Source organism: Aphis gossypii, chromosome X (assembly GCF_020184175.1).
Source record: "Aphis gossypii isolate Hap1 chromosome X, ASM2018417v2, whole genome shotgun sequence".
In the NCBI taxonomy this organism is placed as follows: domain Eukaryota; kingdom Metazoa; phylum Arthropoda; class Insecta; order Hemiptera; family Aphididae; genus Aphis; species Aphis gossypii.
Window position 1 is genome coordinate 25,935,806 of NC_065533.1, and position 20,766 is coordinate 25,956,571.

At 29.1% G+C, this 20,766-nt stretch overlaps 1 protein-coding gene across 2 annotated transcripts in view; it reads left to right on the top strand.

Annotated features, from left to right (window-relative positions):
* The first annotated feature begins 1,223 nt into the window (after positions 1 to 1,223).
* The window catches only part of LOC114124125 (serine protease filzig), a 43,998-nt gene continuing 24,455 nt past the window's right edge, over positions 1,224 to 20,766 (top strand). Inside the window, exon 1 of one of the 2 annotated variants that reach the window (XM_050205737.1) lies at positions 1,224 to 2,046. The gene's annotated coding sequence lies outside the window, so the exon portion shown is untranslated. Of the gene's footprint in view, positions 2,047 to 18,571; positions 19,255 to 20,766 lie in introns of those variants that run through there. The other variant, XM_050205738.1, reaches the window with a different exon arrangement.

Here is a 20,766-nt window from a genome sequence, read left to right on the forward strand (position 1 = left end):
ATACAATTATAAAAATCAGCGCCCAAATGAGTAAAAAGATTTTATTACCGTGGAGTGCATTTATGTACTGTATACCTTAACAACTCCGAATAACTAACCACCACTAACTAAAAATAAAAAAATTGAAAAAGCAACCTGCACTTATCTGTATCGGTGTTTATTAAAATTTATATGTACAGAAATAACAACTTAAATTTTTTTACTTCTTATGAACAGTTTTTGTTAGGTCAGATTTCAACGTTAAGTGCATTTTTTTATTGTTATGTTCTAGATTTCTAGAACAATGCGATTCCAAGTACATAATACAATTCATGTAACATACAGTCAAAAAGTGAAACTTTTACTTTGATTTTTAGGTCATTTATTAATTTTTAAATCATATTTATATGTTTTACCGAGTTTTTAATGTAAATTTGGTAATTAATTTAAGAAATGTTATTTTTTATAATGTTATTAGTACTCATAGTTTAACAAATATTGAAATATATAGTTTTTTACCTATTTTTAGAGTAGCCCAACTATTATATGTTAATATAGTCGTACCAATAATTCTAAGAATGCAAGCAGGATTATCAACATCGAGATTGTATCGTGAATAATAATATTATAAGAAATTTATAAATTCGACTAAATCGACTCCATATTATTATAATGTAAGAGTAGGTACCTAATATATCGAAATATTATACACAATACGCACGGCTAAACCCGACGAACCACAATTTCCAACGATCTCGTGCGTATACGTATTCGATTCGAGTACGGAGTTAAACATCACGCTCACGCATACTATATACAATATATATATTATTTCGGTCTGCTGCAGGGTCTACAGTGGGTAACCACACCAGTGACTGGTAGAAAAAAATGTCCAAAAAACAGCTGGGTTTCCGAATCGCCCTGTATGCGGGGCGGGAGCGTGTAAACCGATTACATCTATAATATACGCTGCAAGTATATAAGTACCGTCTAAGTACACAAGAAGTATAAAATACAATATATCTATAATAAATAATTTTACGCGTGCCCGAGCGGGAGAAAACGCCGCCAACAGTCATCATCTGTCCAACCGATCGAGCGAAAAAAATTCTTCCGCGCGCCGCGACCGGTACCCCCACCGCCCGGGCCACGGGTTCCCCTCCCCGCGGCGGCGGTCCGTCGAGTCGCCGCCGCGTCATGCATTCCGTTCGGATTTCGTCGGACTGAGTCAGTAGGGCAATCGCGCGCGCAGACCGGTTACACTCGGTGGCGCGGTTCAGTTCAAGGTTTCCCATTTCGGAGAGTTCAACGCATACATGTCGTATGCGTACGATAATAATAATATATATATATATATAAAAAAAATAATAACATTATACGCGTGCCTCGTAAACCGACCGCCCTACTGCCTCTCTATATACATACGCGCATACATCCGATAGTATAATACCACGGTGGTCGGCTCCTCCCCCCGGAAAAAAAAATCGTCATCACCCGTCGGCGGCTTTTTTATATTTTCTCGTCGTCACTAGCCGGCCGGCCGCTGTACGATCCGCGCTCCGCTCCGTTCCGCTCCGGACGCGTAAACCGACGTAAAACAAATACTATATTATTATCTGCAGTACTTAATACTATTATTGCCGTCCGTCTGTACGGTATTGTAAACCGACTAACCGAGAGAGCGAGTTGTCCCATTTTATACGAGTCTTGCGTTTCGGTCGACTCCTGCTGCAGGACACTGTTATTGCTCCCGTCGTCGCCAAATCGACATTCGTTCGTTTATTTTATTTTTTATTTTTTTTTGATTTTCGTTTCTTTCCCCAAAGTCGTCTTTTCCTCCCGCTGCACGTCCTCGGCCAGCGTTCCCGAAACCGATAAAACACTGCAGTGGCGACAGTCAGAGCGAACCGCCCCGCATCGTCGCTCGGAAACAAAAGAAAATCGTCTGTGAACGACGGGAAAACATGAACAAAATCACGTAAAATCACCCGGCGCACTGCAATTAGATCGCGGATCCTCGTGCAGTCGATTCCTTCCGAACGCATACAAATTGGAGCACGGTGACTGGTAAGAAACCAAAATTTAAACAAAACGTTCATTATATACCTATACTCTTTATTTTTTATTTATTTAATTTTTCCTTTTTTATAATATAATTAGAATTTGTATTTTTGAATATTTTTCTTCCGTCTCAGTGCATTGGCAATTGCACATCATCGTAGCGTACTAGCGTCACGCTAAATGATAACAAGAGACGAGTGTACCTATAGTACAATAATATACGTGTATAATAATTGAATTGTTTGTGTATAAAATTTCGATCGCACTGCATAACGTCATCTCATCTTTTGGTATAATGTTTAACATCTACAATGTACCCCGCAGTATTAGTAAATAAATAGCTACTCAATAACGTGTTTACACTAGTTATATTTATAGTTAATGCAAACACGTTGAATCTTATTCATTAAAAGTTAAACAATAGAATCAAGCATTCTGATAATTGATTAAATTTAATTATTTTCCAAATAAAATCTGTACTGGATTTTGAGGCTAAGCTAAGTTAATACTGTGTTACTTATTGCGAGAAAATTTTGTTAAATATATCAACATTTTTAATAACTATTATATACCTACGAATTCAAATAAAATTTATTACAATCCATAAAAATATATAATAGTATACGCGGTAAATGGTAATATTGTATGGGTAAATTAGTAAAATATTAAGAAAACAAATTTTAAGTACTTAAGTATACAAGTATGATTAGTACGTATTTGAATAAATTTCTGTTTCATTTTTTTTTTAATATGATATTTTATAAAATTTAAAACAACTTGTTTTTTTATTTTTATAATTTACAATATTATGGTTAAATTGATACGAATTTGATGTTTACGTAATTTTATTGTGTTTTTATTTAGTAACAATATGGAATTAATTTATATTAATTAACATTGTCTAAATATTTTATTCAGAAGTATCGATGCTGGAAATATCTGACCCAACGTTATTTTCACTTTAATTACTAGGTACCACAATATTTGTATTTCAATCGTCTTATAATATTAATTTAAATGTTTAAAGCTTAATTTTAAGTATAATATGTTAAAAGCACCTTTATAGCTAATACAAAGTTCATTGTTATTAGTTGTTCATAACACGAACTAAACTAGAATTCAATCACTTAGCTATTTTAATTTAAATTATAGGCAAAATTATAGGGTACATGAATGTTGAATATACACGAATTGAACATTAAAATTGCACTTTAATTTATAATAATTACAGTGTAAAATTAAAACAGAAAACTTAAAACCGTTGCAGTGATACTTTTTGTGAGATATTTTCTATAGACAAGTTTGATACAGTCACCATCTACACTATATCATTATATAGGTAATTAATATTGCCCTACATTATTAATTTTGGTGGAAAGGTATTCGTTTTTAACTACAGTTTTAATTTGTATTTTTCAAATTATAAAATTAGTTATATATTTTAATACAATCTTTAATTTCAAAAATAATTTGGTTTATAATTATAACTAATATAAGTAAAGGGAATTTTTTGATTTATTAATATATTTTTCTAATTATGTTTCAATTATATCAAGATTGTAATTTGCATAGCCGCATAGGTAGGTAAAGCCGTAAAGGCGTCACACTTTTCGATCAGCACAGTTTACTTTAAAATTTACAATTATTATAATATCTGAACTAGTCAATTTTTATGTTTAATTAAATATGATTATATCCATTAATGTGATTTTTAATTATCATAATTATTACATACAGCTGTTTGAAAAAAATATGCCTTCTATATTATATGATAAAAATTAAAATTAAGTTTTATTTTATATAATTATTCGATATTTGTAAGTTTAATTTCGTTTACAGTTGGTTAATCGGAAATAAGATAAGCCAGAGTTATTAAATGCTTATAATATAATATTTAAAATTAAATTTAAAAATTGCAAAGCTTGTAAGTTTTAAAGAAAACTGGGCAATCCGAAAAGAAACAATTGCTTAAAAAAGAACTGTAAGTTTTGGCTGAAAAGTAATGGGTACATTTTGGCCGAATGATTATTTTAAATATAAATCAAAGTAGTTTTTAATTGAATGTTGCAAAAATTCATAGAAAAAAATCCTAAATTTTGATTAATGAAATACAATTAAAATTACAAGCTGTAGGTGGTTATATTGTATATACTCGTTTAAGTATATTATAATATATAATATAGAGTCTTTTACATAATATATAAAATCCATTACTTTTTATTTCGTATGAATTTTTTTGTAAAAAAATGAAGTATTTTATTTGTGAATTGTGAATATTAACAGTAATATGCGATTAATAACTAATACAATATTATATCATAGAATACCGAACAGAGGTAATTTTTTAAACATATTCATATTTTATTGATATTTTTAAAATATAAATATTTTAGTTGATTATTTCGAACATATTATAATCATTATTCGTTGACGGTGGCTGAAAAAAATAAATTGAAATCTATGTAGTACAATTGTATAATAATAATTTACGTCCGTCCATCCAAGAATCTTTGGGTCTAGCCATTGACACGTCAAAATAATAATAACTGTACATACATTTTTCATCTATTCATATTTACAATGAAATCACATTGGTACCTATACCGTAAAAATTGGAATACTTATGAAGGCCTTTATCCAATAAAATATATTTTTTTTAGTACTCAGTAGTTAAATATGTTTGATAATAATAGACTCATTAAAAAGTGACGAATTTCAAATAAGCATTGTTAAAAAAATGTAATAATTTACTATTATAGTATGATTTATACAAATGTGTATATAACTTTAAGTAGGTATTCGGTAAATTGTAGATATTATAAGTATTTTACATACAAAGTATATTATGTTTTGACATAGGTATATTATTTTATACTTTTTGAGCATAAGTACCGATATTTCTATAAAACAACAATTTTAATGTAAATATTTAAATATTTTTAATATCTTGATTAGTGATTTCGTTAAATAAATTTTCTTAGTTTACTTTTCATCATTCAGTAGATAGATAAAGAATTTTAATTATTGATAGGGAGATAATATAAAAATATTATTTATAAATTACAATGTCGAAATGTTTTCTTTAAATTGTTCTTATTCTTTAGGAATAGTTTTTTTTAGGTATTATCTATTTTTAATGTTTCAATGGGTGTTATTTGAAAAATGTTTATTAACAAACCTTTCATTCTATAACTTTTTCAATAATTACTATAATAATTGTAAAAAAAAAAATCTAGAATCTTATATGAATCTTTTTTTTTTTACAAATATTAACGTTTTAAAAGACAGTAAATATTTATTTGTAAAGGGAAATTGAATGAAATCATTTTATATTTCTTCTTAGAATAGTCTAGTATCAAATTTGATATGATATTATGTTTTTATACGTTATTATACCAATACGACATATACCTACTTTAGATTAAGAAATAACAGTTAGCATGTATAGGTACTAATAACCGTACCGTATTACTTACAAATGATTACAAGATTGTTAAAAAATTGTTAAACTTAGTAATTAATAATATTATTATTAGTACATTTAATAAATATAGCAAAATACATCCCCAAAAGGATTCAGAAAAGAAAGCAAAATTATTTAATATGATTATATATTATATTATCATCGTTGTTATTGATAATTTATTTCGGGGGAATATGAAAAATATAATTTTTTATAACCTACATCCATTAACCAGCAGTATTCAGATACTATGCAGATACTACAGGTATCCTGTAGTATTTAACAAAAATAATAATATAATAATTATTCAATCTGTTGTAAAAAACAATCCCATGTCTATTATAGCGTGGGTGGATGCGGGGCGGTTTAATGGGAGTGGAAGAAAGTTGAGCATTGTAAGACGCATACACGACAGTATCGGAAGACTAGGTATAGGTATACAACGTGAAAGGATCCAAGACGGATATTCGCAATGCCGTTAGTCACTATATGTTATAGTTATACATTTATAGTAAGAGTCTGTTCAGAAGGTGTGAATACGTGGTCTCGCCCACGTATTTTATTTTGTATTCATCTCGAATCAGATAACACTGGATATTCGTAAACGCATGTTTACTAAGTAACCAGCGATGTACATATGCATAGAGCATCTTCCTTATATTAACCGGGTGATTTAGAAACTGTCTTAACAACAGACACTTATATGTGTACACCTAATATATGTATAATATGATTGTACGAGCACTAGAGCACGCGTATAAAAAAAAAAAATAAAGACATTCAAACAACACGTCATGATTATTATTATCATTACGATCATTATATTATATACACAGTGTCCCATATAATATCATAAAACGTATTCGTGTGGCTTTACGGTCGACGTTCGCACGTTACCCGTTTATGTGCACGCGTGTGTTAGTTTGTGCGTGTACGCGTCGTTCTCGCGGCATCATTATCATGTGCGTGTGTGATGATGGACATACGACAACGGCGACGATAATGGCAATGGTGACCGGCAGACTTCGTCTTCGTCGTCCGTTCCGTAAATTGTTTGGAAACTTATTTAAACTGGGCGAGCGCATACAGGCGGCGTTTAGGTGTATAGTTCCCTAGCAAAACTTTTAGAACTGCAAAAAAAAAAACATTTTGTAAGAGGGTGAGACAAATTTGTGTTCCGGTGGACTACTGCAGCAAGTCCCCTAATTGTACCAATATAGTGGTACGGTCGTCATTGTGTCATTTACTGTCGTCTGCACGTGCGTTTTCATCAAATATAGTCACCCATCCGGTCCTTGATCCGTTCCGACGGTGAGTGACGAGTGACGACAATTGTCGAGCAACTGATCCCGTTTCATTTTTTTTCTAACATCAAAAAATCATATATAATATAAACAGATAGGTCGGGTCCCAAACATATTACTTACGCGTATTTTTGTCATTGTATTATATCTATATGGTCGTTGGGTCGTCGTCTTCGCTGGGAAAATAGAAACGCTAACGGCGGTTTTGTTTGTTATACAATACGATACGACCCGCAAGAACGTCCTAATTACGAGTTTCTCGTATTGAAAAAATGATTCGATTATAACTATAAAACTCACAATACCATTGTGTGGAGGATACCCTACGTTCTCGTCAGAGACTCAGACCTTGAACAAGTTTAAAATACGTATAGGTGGTAATACTCGTTAAGAATTCTCGTTGAAAGTAAACATTGTATTTTGTATGAATGAAAATATTGTATTGTTTACAGTGTTGACGAACTTGAACTTTATATTAGAAGTTTGGATCGACTCAAACTTCAAAGTTAACACTACGTTTTAACAGGAATGCAGGACAAGACAAATTAATTTATTGTAGAATGAATAATTAAAATAGTTAGTAAATAATAAAAAAATTAAAATGTGTTAAGACGTTTACACTGTAATTCCTCATTGTTTATTTTCATCCTACTTATATAGGTTTATTCAGATAACCAAACAAGTTCATGAACTTTCCAAGGTTTCCATCTATTCTACACCTTCACAAATATTATACAATAAAGTATGCGCAACTATAGGTGTATTGAGTAGTCGACGGATTATATTATGATAATATTATGAATGTTGGATGTGATATAATATTAAATTATTATTTTTTTACGTCGTTTATTCGCGTGGCGCGTACCGTGCGATAGTGTTATTAATTTATTATGTTTATTAAGGGCACGCTCACTTATTGTTATTGTAACATTATATACCTGCATTGAATTCCCCTCACAAAACCGTACACTATAATATAATTAAATTCTTCGTTATAAATTATAATATATATATATACTGTGAAGTAATCCGATATAAGTGTATAGACGCGTGATTTAAATCGGGTACATAATACTGTATAATATGTATAAGGTATATATATAATGCGCATTGTACATAACGCTTAAGTATACATATGTATTTAATAGTTTTTGTCACAGCGATTGAACTATTTTAAATTAAGTTAACTATTTTGTATACATAATATACGAGTAATCTGTGTAATCTTAAAAAAAATACCGATTCGTAATAATCATGTTTGTGTATAGAACGATTTGGTTTTTTTTTCGTAAACATTACTCGTTTAATGTTTATATAATATATAATATTATATATTGCTATTATATTATATAGATAAACGTGTGACAGTCGAGTTGACTGAACTTAAGATAAACTGTCGACAAAAAAAAAAAATAACACTCAAACTGCAATTATGATTGTACACGGGCATGTGTGGATATTTTGATATTATAACGGAGTTCAACTAGTATTACCTATTATTATGATTAATTACTGCGAGCACGAGATACGTCATATACGCCGTGTAAACCGGTATTAAAATGATCGACTGCATTATTTTACTATTATTATTGTAGCCGTGCATAGAACGTGTATGCCTTATGGTGTATCTGTATGGTGTATCCATAATATAATATTATATATTGCTATTATATTATATAGATAAACGTGTGACAGTCGAGTTGACTGAACTTAAGATAAACTGTCGACAAAAAAAAAAATAACACTCAAACTGCAATTATGATTGTACACGGGCATGTGTGGATATTTTGATATTATAACGGAGTTCAACTAGTATTACCTATTATTATGATTAATTACTGCGAGCACGAGATACGTCATATACGCCGTGTAAACCGGTATTAAAATGATCGACTGCATTATTTTACTATTATTATTGTAGCAGTGCATAGAACGTGTATGCCTTATGGTGTATCTGTGGTGTATCCATAATATTATTGCTCGAGTGTTGTGGATAAAGAGAGATGATGGATGCGGTGCGATTAGTGATATTAGCTATAACATAAGTGAAAATTGGTATAAACATAATATTATTATACATTGCCGGTTCATCAAATACAAAACATTATTTTTTTTATTTATTTATTTATTTATTTTTTTTTTTTGGTAAAATCCGGGGAAAACGAATAAAACTGCAGGTTGCAATACCAAACGTTCTGGATATAAAAGAGAAATTACTGTAGTAAACAAATCAACCAAAACGATATTAATAATAATGATTAATGATAAACATTATGCACGCCATCACATCGAAGGCAGAGCAAACAAATGCAGATCTCTTAAAAAATATTCTGTCCATGCACATCATTTAAAACAATTACAATTTTTTTTTTTAAATTATATAACGTCTAAGACATATAAATACATATATATTATATAGGTATGTAAGTGTATTTTCGTCATTTTTTAATTAAACATCGCGGTTACAAAATTATTTAAATATTGGTACAATTAATTAAATAAAAGAGGTAGCTTGCACTAGGTGCGCTATACACAGTAGGAAATAGCAGGTATAGGCTGTACAATTGAACTAACGGAGATGTTCAGATACGTACCTATTGTATTTCTTATTGTAATAATTTCTTATTATTATAGATTTAAATAAATAAATAATTAATCATAGTTCAATTCATAAACTTTTTATTTAACAAACAATTAATGTAAATTATAATATTATAAGACACGACAGTATATTATAAACGCGAAGAGCTTTAGGGTAACAAAGGACAATATAATATTCGTATAAAGTAATATAACCAAAAAAATAATATAATCAAGTACAACGATTACGTTTTCATTGTTTTTACAATTATAATTTATAGTTGACGTCCAGAATATGTATCATTATATCGATTTGTTAGTGTTAGACTTACAAAGAATAGTGAACGATTTAAATGATTTTTTGCTTATTGTATTAAGTACAACAGTAAACATTTTTTAAGATATAGAAGTTGTTATAGTCCTTTTGCTGAAAGTAGTACAGTAAGTCAGTAAACGAGTGATTTGTTTCAAAGTTGTATTACGCGCTATATTTTGTACATAGTCATCGGATATTATGATGTCTGCTTTTATTAATACGAAACTATTGTGATAAATCTTGATCGTATTCATATAATTAATATTAAATTGCATTGTGGAAATATTTGAATTGAAGTATCGTCATTTAGTAGTTATTAATTACATGGTCCGTGATTATTCATTTTAATTTAATTTAATCATATCACAAACAACACAAATAATATAATTATCGATTATGCATTTAAAAGTAATTACTAATTAGCTTATTAAGAACAGTATGTTTGAATAAGAACTTATTCAGTATAAATCGTGACACTAGGAAATAGGAGTTATAATAATTAATTTCTTTCTTGAATAAAAAGAAAACGTATAATATAATACCTGTGTATAAAACAATAAAATTATTACTGTGCGAAAAACATATATTGTTCAATAACATAGATAATATTATAATAATACAGCTTTTCAAATAGCTTTGAAACGTTGTTGTATGAAAATATAACATATTTTTAGATTCTTAACGAACTTTTGAACGTGAAATGTATGCGCAAATAAATAATGACTATAGGTATTTTATAACAATAATAATGATGTATTATTTTTTATTGATGAAAAAGTGTTATAATACTGTTAAAGCTTAAAAGTTGTTCCGGAGAAATAGCGATAAAAATTTTCAAAATTCAATTCAATTTAACCTTCAGTTATTTTTTGATGATTATAAAACTATCTTATTACAAATTATTTTAGTGAAACATCTATACAATAGTAGGTACATTACACCAACATAATAACGTATGTTTTATCTGTCACGCGTAACATAGTAAATTGATGTACCGGATTCTTAGTACAGTTTGTTTATAGTAAATATTAGAAAAAATTGACATAATATATAGGTAATCGAATTTGTATTCTGGTTTTGATTAGTTTTTACTTCATATACTTCAAGTTTAAAAATTAGTTAAAATAACTAAGTATTTGAATAATTAACTTATTTAAATTCATGTAATTCGTTCTTAAATGAAAATTGGTTAACTGTCTGTATATTTGTACATATACGAAAATATAAATTTAATAAAAATATTTATCCTTTATATTTATTTTCCACGAAATCGTATAAGTCGCAAATCATCTACACGTGCTCTTACACACACACGCCCAAAAACAAACTATGTGTATAACGGAAATCTCTATTAACAACAATATAATGTCGGGATTGATTTTTCTTTTAATTATTGTGAATGTTGGAAATCGTACGAGGGTAAAGTAAAAGCGAGTAACGCACCATGATAAATTGATCGGTATTGTCTTTCCAATTCCATCAAAACCGTTGTGTCTAATTATTATTATTATTTTGTCGCCGTCGTCGATGTAATTTATTCAGTCACATATACTGTACTACTGTCTAACGCAGGTAGCACGCGGAAAAAATAGCGAAAAAAATTTATTGAGCTGATTTTATAATGACAATAACGAAAAAATGTGTACCATATTATCATCGGTCAAGTCGGTATAATAATATAATATGTACAATGTGGATAATTGCGTGCCTATTGAAAACAAAACCGCCAAAATGTCAAAACATTGTTACACAAATTTAGTAAAAATCACAATGTTTTAAAATGTGGTTTATTATTATTAATATAAATGATTGTTATCTCTTTTTCTTTTCTTTTCATTTCTTTTTTCTTTTTTTTTTTTTACTCTTGATCTGTTTCACTTTCGCTCACTTGAAAACCATATCTATATAATACCCAATAATATACATACACGGATACAGTAATACATTTATTATACACTAGTTTAACCGCAAACATGTGCGCATTTGCCGATGTCGACCAATATATACGTTCGTATTTTCGAGAAGAAAAAAAAATAAATTATGAATAATATATACATGCATCTTCTGATATTATTCTTATATTATGTCTTACTTTCACGGTTTTCATTCCATGTGAACATTATTATAATGTACATCGGTGTATACCTATACATAATATTTTATACACACATTCATATATATAGATATACTATATACACATACACATCACATCGTAATGTGTTTACTCGTTGTCAATCGGTTACGGTTTATTCTTGAAAACCCGTTCGATTAATAAAAATAAAATTACTAATTTTCCTATTCTTCGTATTCCTGCGCGTTTTCAAGATTGAAAACATAATGGAATATTGAATTTTTTATTTTATTTTTATTTTTTATTTATGTATAATGTATCATTGTACGTTTTGAAGTAGGTTACGCGTTCTTCGATGGCCGGAAACATTTATGATTTTATGATTGTGATGTTACCTTTCTATTTTCTCTTCAGTTAATATGGCGTTAACTTGATAATAATAATATACAATATGGGAAATATGTGTGTTTGGGTACTCACCTGAGAGGTTATATTAAAGTCGTGAAAAAAAAAATAATAAAACCACTTTAATTCGACTAACATTATTGTAACTCACAAAGATTTAATAATATAAAATTAATATCATAACTTATAAGGCATCAAATTATCATTAGATTGTTATTTTCTGCAAACATTATTACAGTTAGTTTTAGAAGGTTCCCAAAATTTATAATATGTAATTTAATGTATGTATACTTATTCATAGTGTAATGGGTAATGACAGTCTTATTTTATTTTGCACATCAGTTATTATTATTTGTAAAGTATACAGAATCAGTTCTTGTAATACTTACGAATGACATTTTTGAATTTGATAAACTCATCGAATGAAAAACTCTATGTGAATACACCTTATTGTTTCTATTATTTTAAAACAATATTGTTATGACTAGGAATCTTCTTTGACTGGAAAAAAAAATAATTATTACAATAAATATATTATATTTGAAATGTTACAACGGTTTGCAGTGAAAATATTAGGAGAAAGATTTTTACACATCATCGGAGTTAGTCACATCATGCAGTGATGTTGAATTCTTTGGTCTGCCTTTAACGATACGTCCTGGAGACCACACGCTTTTTTTAAAAGGTTATCATAGTGGATTACATAGAGTAAAAAAACTCCATTTTATATTTTTATGTACTATATAGATGCAAAAAATGGCAGGATATCGCTATTACTTTTTAGTATAGTTAAAGCTCAAGTAGTACTGCGGTAGAATCAAAATCTGATATCAGCACTGAAATACTATACTATACTTCTATACTGTATAATACTTTTATTAGATACTTTTCTTACAATTTTTAGAATCTATGTTTTTTTACAATTTAGGTCTATAAATAATATTATACAATATTATTTATTCTAGTGTTAGAATGACTATACATTAAGCGTATGGATTTCATCACTAATATCATGCATTGTAGTTTCTATAGTACCTACCTATTATAATATAGTCATGGCACAGGGTTCTTTTACACGACAAAACAAATAATATTATATTATAGAACATACATATTATTTATTTAAGGGACACCACTGGAGAAAGAACGATATAATGATATGTAAATCTTCAATAACTAGTTATTAATTAAAAAAAAAAAAAAAATGTCAATAGGACCTAGGTGCGTGTACCTGTATAGGTAATTAATGTATTTACGGACTTATTTTTGATTATTATTTTAATTTAGTTTAATTTTTATTTCTTGATATATTTGATAAAATATGTTAAAACTTTTTTTTGTTATAGACAAGTAATTAATCTAAGGATATAAGATAATAATACAATATATAAGATACAATTTTTGTTTTAATAAGTAATTTTATCAATTATTTGGTAAAAAAAAGATTGTTTTTTCTTACAAAATAGTTGAACTGGTTAATAATACTCAGTAGTAATAAAAACGGGTCATGTTGGATTAATAAATATTAATAAGACACTAGTAAAACCGGTGCTACAATAGTGTGTAATGTATATTAAACATTAAAAAATAAAAAAATGAACATATATTAATGCATTTTTAATGTAGTTCCTACTTTTTTAAGTGACACCAGTCCCGAATTTGAAAGTATCTAATCAAAATTGTCACATATGGGAACGATTTTCCCTTTTCTGTGTACAATGAAATATAATCGTTTGAAATGAAATCTGTACAGTACAAAAAGAAATACATATTTCTATTCTTACATCGGCGTAGGTATGTGTCATCACTCATCTTTGCCATACCATACAAATTGCAGGAGAGCAAAATTTCTCAATGCACCATTGAACTGAATTTCATGTATGATCAAAGCCGTTAAATAGTATCAAATTGTTTGTTTTTTTAACATATTACAATTATATATATTTTAATTATTCGTATAAGACAGTGTATTGTAATTATGTGTTAGCAAATTAGATACAACGTATAATTCATTTTTGGTTTTGATAATAATTGCAATTTTAAACGAATAAATAGGCTTAATTTATAGTAACTCAAAGTAATGTTTATATATTATATTTAAAACATTGATAAAGAAGAGTAGGTAGATGAGTTGTCAATAGTCTTAGCCCTTATAATTAACAACTTATTGCCATATTGGTACTAATCTTCAACGACACGTTACAAAATTTGACGACAAATCGTGGTAATTTGACTTACAGTGAATATGTCTATAGTCTATAAGCGTTTAATCTTGTAGCTATGACTTAAATTGAATTTTATACCAATCAACCAAAAATTTAACTCTCATTAGTTTACGTTTACAATTATATTATAATTATATTATACGAATAGTATACCTATATTTAAGCGTATACCACAGCAGGGTTCGAATTTCATATTAAACAAATAGAAACTGATCAATAGCCTTCTAGATTGAAATTCCAATATCCATAAAACATTATACTAAATTATCCGTAAAACCAATGAACTTGTAAAAAATATTTAAATGTAATATATTTAATTATAAAGATAAATTAATTGATTTTTCTTGATTATTTCTTAAAGTTGTAATTCATTTTAGAATTATTCTTATATTATATTAATTGAGATTTTTTCAAAAAAACACAAAATAATTACGACTAAAAACTGTTTGATGAGGTTTTAAAGTTCTGTATAATAATAAAAAATAAATAAATAGATAATTTAGGCAATATGATAATTTTATATAATATAGTTAATGTAAATAAATTATAATAACATTTTTCAGATTCTAATTTATCATCGTAATAGCTATGAGGAATAAGCAATTTAACTTATGCAACTATAATGACTTAATGATTGTTACGATTTGAGGTCATTGTGTTATATTTTTTCGTCAAATTATTATTAAAACTGGTAGTTATAATTATATTATTGAATTTTCTATACACTTTTAATAGACGTCATGCCTATATATAGCCTACTATTCTTCTATTATTTTGTGATTTACTTACCGGACAGTAATTCTCTGACACTGATTTGTATTCCAAGAAATATATATTTTTTACACAATACGCTCGTATCTACTATCGTAGAATAATAGGAAGAAACGAATAAGAATAATAATTAAAAATCGCTATGCATTTTCAAATTAATAATAATTTACAAAAAGAAGTTTAATTTATTTACAGATGATTATTCATTTTTTAGAATATTGACAATATTTTTTTGTTTTTCGTGTAAATTACAATACAATGTGCGTAGGTATAATTTGATCTAAAATTCGTAATTTTATTAGATCAGTTTGAAATTTCCATATTGTCACTTATATAGTTCAGATAACAATGTTTGTTCGTTTTTACTCTTTTTGATGTTACTAAAATGAAAAAAACTTTAACAAATAAACCTATATTTTAACGACGTGTGACTGTATAATACCATGTCTTGTTTTAATGAGTTAATTGAAAACATTCATGCACAGTGTGGATCGTATCATATAGTTGATCACATGCTGCTTTATTGTTTATTGTTTATTAATATTTGATATATATATATATATATATATATATATATACAACAGTTATATTATAATTATACAATAAATACTTTATACACAGTATAATATTTTTATATATTATTTGAGTGTGAAATGAAGATTATCGCATACTATGTACTATTGTACTAATTTCAATAATGTCTATACAGTGTACACTGTACGCATACATAATTCATATAAATTGTGCTTACCTAGTTGTGGTAATTTATAATTTTTTAGAATTGAGTGAAAATATTGAAATTTTTTTTTCTTAGTATAGTTTTCCGTATAGAAATTAAACGTACCTATTTCATTGAACAATAGTAGTAATATAATAGTATTGGTTTTTTTAATTCAAAAAAATCTTTAAACATTAACGAATAAAAAATTATAAATATATTCTTCTATTAAAATTAATTTTAGATGTACCTATAATATTATAAAAAAATATTTATATTATATTTCATTTTTACGTAAAACAATACAATATGCTGTGGTGGTAAAAACAAACAAAAGAGTGAGAAAAATATGATATTATTTTTATGAGAATTTAACATAAATTAATAAAAACTTGTACCAAATACAAGTAGGTAAACGAAAGTAATTTGAACAATGTAGTATAAATGAAATCCTTCTTGCTTTGACCTATGTCAATATCTATTTTCAACTATTATTATTTATATATATTTTATATATATATAAAAAAAAAAATGCGTACCTACTTGTTAAAATGTATAAATAACATAAAATAGGAGCGTTTAGGAATGCGTCAAGTTGAACTTGCCGGACACTACGACTTAAATTAGTATAGGTATATTGTGGAAATTGAATAATATCTAAACAATTATCTTAGTATTTCGAATTACATTTACAAATTACATTTCTTACAAAATCATGTTTTATTGATTTAAAAATTAAAATATCTTCACTGCAGTAGACATTGTAGGTATCGTTTTAAAGTCAATTATTCTTTTACTTTATAACCGTAAGACCGTGAATTTGTTTGCACACAATTTATGTAGGCACTGCCTACTATTATTGAAAAATGGCCAATTATTTTTCCCAAAGAATAGACCATCTGCAATTGAGAAACTAAATATTCACTATACATTCCGACTGTGATAATTAAAGTTTTCTGGTATTTACCTATTTTAATAATTTGATTCAAACCGTTGGCCTTCAAAAAAGTTATACAGCGTAAACGTTGGAAGTATAAAACATTTCATAATTATGTCATTACAGCATTTGATATAACTATGTATCGATCGTTATTTAATCGCGTGTCAGTAATAGCAGCGCCGTCGAGGGCGGAAATGTTGAAAATCTCGAAAATGTTTGATGTGCTTATTTACAAAAATATGATAAGAACCAACTCAAAAAAACACGTATATTATATAAGGACATAGATGGCAAGTAAATATTACTCCAATTTAAAAGTACGATTCGCAATTTACAAATCTGATCGAATTTTCATGATAATACTTCGTGTTCGCAGGTGTAGGAATTGGACTCGTAGATTGTAGATATATCGTATATATATTATTATTATAAATCTATAACTTTATAGACGGTGAGCGTGTTAAAGGTGAAATCAAATTAATAATAATAATTGTTATAGTGTTATTAAAAATAATAATAATACGTGTTTACGTACGGTACGGCGGCGGCAGATCGTCCACCGCCGAGGAACAGACCGTAGGCCGAAACATGACGTCTAGGTCGTTGGTCCCGAAGCCCTTGAACCAGAATTTAGAGACTTCCGGTTTCACGAAATATATATATACATATACGTACATCGATATTACGGTATAGAAAAATTTTAAAAACTCGTTTATAGATAAACACAATATATTATATATCGTGTATACCTGGATTAATTCATTATATTGTTTGTATAACGTGACACACTACACGCTACTCTGATGCGCTCGTATAATTTATTACAGTCGTTACGCTCGTTGTTATGACATCCATATCTCGGAGTGAAAACGATTCTTACAAATCCGATGGACGGCAAATGTTTGCGTATTACACCTATAAGTTGTAATATCTTACAAAAAAGTCTATAATGCGCATTTATATATGCCATACGCGATATATCGATGTAAGAATATTATTGTACCTACTACCTATTATAATAAAATAATAATAATGATCGACATAATGTGATTTAAATTCTCTCGAAACACGACGATGCAGAACGATCAGCGGAGGAGGATGGCGATGACGAGTATATAGTTATAGTATTTGCGATGGCGAAGGAGGAGGACGAGTAATAGTAGTTGGAGCTCGGTGGTGGTGGAGAAGAATCGTAGTCGTCGCCGTTGTCGTTGTCGTTGTCGTCATCGCGCCGCCGCCGTCGACCGCCTAAAACACATTCACTGCCGGAACTGTACTGACCTGGATGAACGTTCATTTGCATTGTACATGTAGGCTAAACGGTCCAATGAATAATAATTACCAACAAAGTGAAACTCCACAATAATATCGCGTGTTGAGGTCAACAAGGGAAACCACCGCGTGGATTCTAAATTCTAATCGAATAGAAAGTAAGTAGGTAAGTACTTCTGTCGTCGTAAGTCACGAAATTAATTTACAGTATACGATATATTCGCGGATTAGATACATGCACACATACCTCTATATTATAATATGTGTATCGTATGTGTATGCATATTATTGTTGAAGCGTGGAAAAAAATATAATAACAATTAAACGATTCTACCGGGACGAGGGAACGCGAGGCTGTGCGTTTACACATTTTTATTATTGTTGTTATTATAGGTATATATACCATACAATAATAATATACCTACTTCTATACGTCGACGACCCCGCGACCTGTAGAGTGCTACTACTCACAGCGTGCTAGATAATAAAAGACGCATTATAAACACTGCACGTGTCACTCGACTGCACACCGACTTCCGAATAACGATGAGGCAGCGAGTAGTGACACTCATTAAGTTGGGTCTGGGAAAATACACGAGCGACTCGTGACGACGAGTCTATATTAAATATCCGATTATACGCATTCCGCCGTAGCCCGCTGCTTCCGCTTCCGCGTAATAATACGATACGTTATCTAATAGGTATATTATTGTTTTCACGGCGAGATCGCAGCGCGGCGAACCTCGTTGAGATCGCGGCCGGTCGTCGTCGTCGTCGGGATCGCGACGCTATTATTATCCGACTCCGTGTGTCTGTAACCGATCCAGGTATTCGTTGTCGTCTTCGCGCCGATGACGTCGTAGAGTACTTTACGTGTTTTTGTTTTTCCGCGAGCGCGACTTGTTGCGTCCGTCGAACACCGTCTCGAGTCAGATGTCTTCGAATCACCGTGTGTGCTGCGACATAATCGTTGATTTTTTACCTTAGAGGTAAAATTGTCGAATTATTGTTTTTATGATATCATGTGCACTAGGAATGTATCGACTGTGACTTATAAAAGTATTTTAATGAACTTCAAATATCAACTTTTAAAAACTCCCGCACGGCGATGGTGATGATGGACAGTGGACACCATATAATATAATGATGGTATTATAATTAAAAATATATTATTAAGATTTAATGTGCTGTTGTTATTGAAATTCAGTGTACGTTTTTATGTGCGTGAGATGATTCTGACTTCTGAGAATTTCATGTTTTTAATTCCTCAAGTCGTCTTTTCATAAATTCAATCATTATTTAAATTTATTTTTAGTGCAGGGCGCATAGAAATTCAAAGGGTAGGACTAGGGATATTAGAACAAAACCATTGATTAACAAAACAAAACATTAATTATTTTACTTGTCAATACTAATAATGATATTTTTAAACTTATTTATATTAAATAATAGCTATAGCTATATATATATATTTAATACGATAGATTTTTTATCATTCTATTATTATAATTGGTGACTGAATAAATAAACACGGTCGTAGGTGGAAAGGCGCCACTGCCCACTACCCTCTTGCTACGTTCTGATCTATACAATTATTTTATTGCGATTTATGATGATTCACTATAGCTATAGAATTTCCTATTTTGAATAACTCGAAGTACTTATAAATCTAGTAATAAATAAGATTGAATAAGAGTGTTTTTCGCATTTGTCTTACACATCACCCATCCGCGAACTAAGTAAATAGGTATCTCTATTCATCTAACTATATACGTAAGATAATGTATAAATTATTTGAATACTCATTGGAAATAAATTATTGAGTTTTTGAAATATTTACCTAAATTAAATGTTTAAACTGGCTTTCACTTGTTCTAGGTATTATAAAAACTAAGAGAACGTCAATTTTAATTACATTTATTTATTTCGCTAATAAACCAAAAAAAAAAAGTTGGTGTAAAAAAAATATATTGCCGGAGTTGTTCGTAATACAACGCATATAATATGTTATGATTTATAGAATCAGTCGCAATATAATTCTACAATAAAAATGTTCCATCAAACGAATCTTTTCGTATCATTTGTAGGTAAGTACGTGCCGGCTCGTACGAGTTTCATTCGAACACATTATACCTACGTATTATAATGTCGTCTTTTTAATATGTCAGTGTGCCAAACACCGCGATCGCCATCGGAATAAATAATAACATAACGTCTGCGTCTGTGTAGTACCTAAATAAATTATGCGTCGGCATATTATATATACATCAACATCGTAAAATATTATAGTACCAATGTATATATGTATAGTATACATAGATCGTCATTCGCCGGTTTCGCCTCGGTGATTTCCGGCGTAACGACCATAGCGTCCGTCGCATATCACTGCAGTTCGATATCAACAACGACGATGTTAGGTAGGTATACTAATAAATATTGATAAAGACTTAAATAAAATCAACAAATAGTAATAAACGATCATAACAACCATAAATACACTTGTATTGGTAGACAATAAGCTGACTAGTTAAGTATTTGAATATAAATGTTATTTGAGTATAAAAATTGTTTCGACATATATAATGAATTGAGACTTCAATTATAGAGATTTTAATAACCTTTCTTAGTCCTTAAACAATTATATCCATCAACTATTACCTC